This window comes from Mixophyes fleayi, unplaced genomic scaffold (genome assembly GCF_038048845.1).
Source record: "Mixophyes fleayi isolate aMixFle1 unplaced genomic scaffold, aMixFle1.hap1 Scaffold_1741, whole genome shotgun sequence".
In the NCBI taxonomy this organism is placed as follows: domain Eukaryota; kingdom Metazoa; phylum Chordata; class Amphibia; order Anura; family Limnodynastidae; genus Mixophyes; species Mixophyes fleayi.
Window position 1 is genome coordinate 7501 of NW_027446065.1, and position 2500 is coordinate 10000.

The window sequence follows — 2500 nt, forward strand, 5'->3', positions numbered from 1 at the left end:
CCGAAGTGGTGAGGGTTAGGGTTAGGGTTAGGCAGCCCTGGCCGAAGTGGTGAGGGTTAGGGTTAGGGTTAGGGTTAGGGTTAGGGTTAGGGTTAGGGTTAGGGTTAGGGAAAAGCTGTCGTTTTCCACCCGCTGCCAAGCTGCCGGTTTGTACTTCCACGTCGGAAGCCCCCGGGCCCGGGGGATCCAGGGTTAGGGTTGGGGTTAGGCAGCCCTGGCCGAAGTGGTGAGGGTTAGGGTTAGGGTTAGGCAGCCCTGGCCGAAGTGGTGAGGGTTAGGGTTAGGGTTAGGGTTAGGGTTAGGGTTAGGGTTAGGGTTAGGGTTAGGGAAAAGCTGTCGTTTTCCACCCGCTGCCAAGCTGCCGGTTTGTACTACCACGTCGGAAGCCCCCGGGCCGGGGGATCCATGGTTAGGGTTAGGGTTAGGGTTAGGGTTAGGGTTAGGGTTAGGGAAAAGCTGTCGTTTTCCACCCGCTGCCAAGCTGCCGGTTTGTACTTCCACGTCGGAAGCCCCCGGGCCCGGGGGATCCAGGGTTGCGGTTAGGGTTAGGGAACCCTGGCCGAAGTGGTGAGGGTTAGGGTTAGGGTTAGGGTTAGGGTTAGGGTTAGGGTTTAGGGTTAGGGTTAGGGTTTAGGGTTAGGGTTAGGGTTAGGGTTAGGGTTTAGGGTTAGGGTTAGGGTTAGGGTCGGGGTTAGGGAACCCTGGCCGAAGTGGTGAGGGTTAGGGTTAGGGTTAGGGAAAAGCTGTCGTTTTCCACCCGCTGCCAAGCTGCCGGTTTGTACTTGCACGTCGGACTTAGGGTTAGGGTTAGGGTTAGGGTGAGGGTGAGTTGCAGCTGCAGCGGCAGGCTTCTCCCCGAGTCCGCGACGGAGCCAGCCGCGCAGAGGCACCTTCTCCCAGGCACTCGCAGCAGTTTTTCTCACTCCCGGCCAAGCTGTCGGTTTGTACTTCCGCGTCTGGCTGCCCCCGGGCCGGGGGATCCAGGGCGGAAGGCCCGATGAGGTTGGATTCGGCCGCCGTGGCCGACCCGGGGTTCCAGAAGGCCGGCCGCGTTCCGAACCAGGCCCCCCTAACTGGCGCACGGGGCAAACTCAATAAGACCCGCTTTGGGATTCTCCGAGCAGGACTCTGAGCGGCGAGCGATTCCTCTCTCTCTCCGGTTGGGCTGGCCGGGGGGGAGTCTTAGGCAATTCAACCCAAATGCCTTGCAGGGGTGATGCCCCAAAGACTCAAAGACCAAGGGGCACAAGCCGGGCAGGACCGCAGGCAGTGAGCGCCCCCCGGGGGCCGAATCTGGGAAACAGGCCCAGGGACCACCCCGAGCACAGGGGAACCCGCCGGGAGGCCCCCCGCCGGCCGGGGGACCCCCGGAGCCAGGGGCCCCGGGGGCCAAATCTGGGAAAAAGGCCCAGGGACCTCCCCGACCACCGGGGAACCCGCCGGGAGGGTCCCCGCAGGCCGGGGGACCCCCGGAGCCAGGGGCCCCGGGGGCCAAATTTGGGAAAAAGGCCCAGGGACCTCCCCGACCACCGGGGAACCCGCCGGGAGGGTCCCCGCAGGCCGGGGGACCCCCGGAGCCAGGGGCCCCGGGGGCCAAACTTGGGAAAAAGGCCCAGGGACCTCCCCGACCACCGGGGAACCCGCCGTGAGGGTCCCCGCAGGCCGGGGGACCTCCGGAGCTAGGGGCCCCCGGGGGCCAAACCTGGGAAAAAGGCCCAGGGACCTCCCCGACCACCGGGGAACCCGCCGTGAGGGTCCCCGCAGGCCGGGGGACCTCCGGAGCTAGGGGCCCCCGGGGGCCAAACCTGGGAAAAAGGCCCAGGGACCTCCCCGACCACCGGGGAACCCGCCGTGAGGGTCCCCGCAGGCCGGGGGACCTCCGGAGCCAGGGGCCCCCGGGGGCCAAACCTGGGAAAAAGGCCCAGGGACCTCCCCGACCACCGGGGAACCCGCCGTGAGGGTCCCCGCAGGCCGGGGGACCTCCGGAGCCAGGGGCCCCCGGGGGCCAAACCTGGGAAAAAGGCCCAGGGACCTCCCCGACCACCGGGGAACCCGCCGTGAGGGTCCCCGCAGGCCGGGGGACCTCCGGAGCTAGGGGCCCCCGGGGGCCAAACCTGGGAAAAAGGCCCAGGGACCTCCCCGACCACCGGGGAACCCGCCGTGAGGGTCCCCGCAGGCCGGGGGACCTCCGGAGCTAGGGGCCCCCGGGGGCCAAACCTGGGAAAAAGGCCCAGGGACCTCCCCGACCACCGGGGAACCCGCCGTTAGGGGTCCCAGCAGGCCGGGCAGGCTGGTAGGGAGCGAGCGCCCCCCGGTGGCCAATTCTGGATATCGCTTTCCACCCCTGACCAAGCTGTTGCTTTGGACTTGGGCGCCGGAGTCCCCCTTCCCCCGGGCCGGGGGATCCAGGGCGGAAGGCCCGATGAGGTTGGATTCGGCCGCCGTGGCCGACCCGGGGTTCCAGAAGGCCGGCCGCGTTCCGAACCGGGCCCCCCTAACT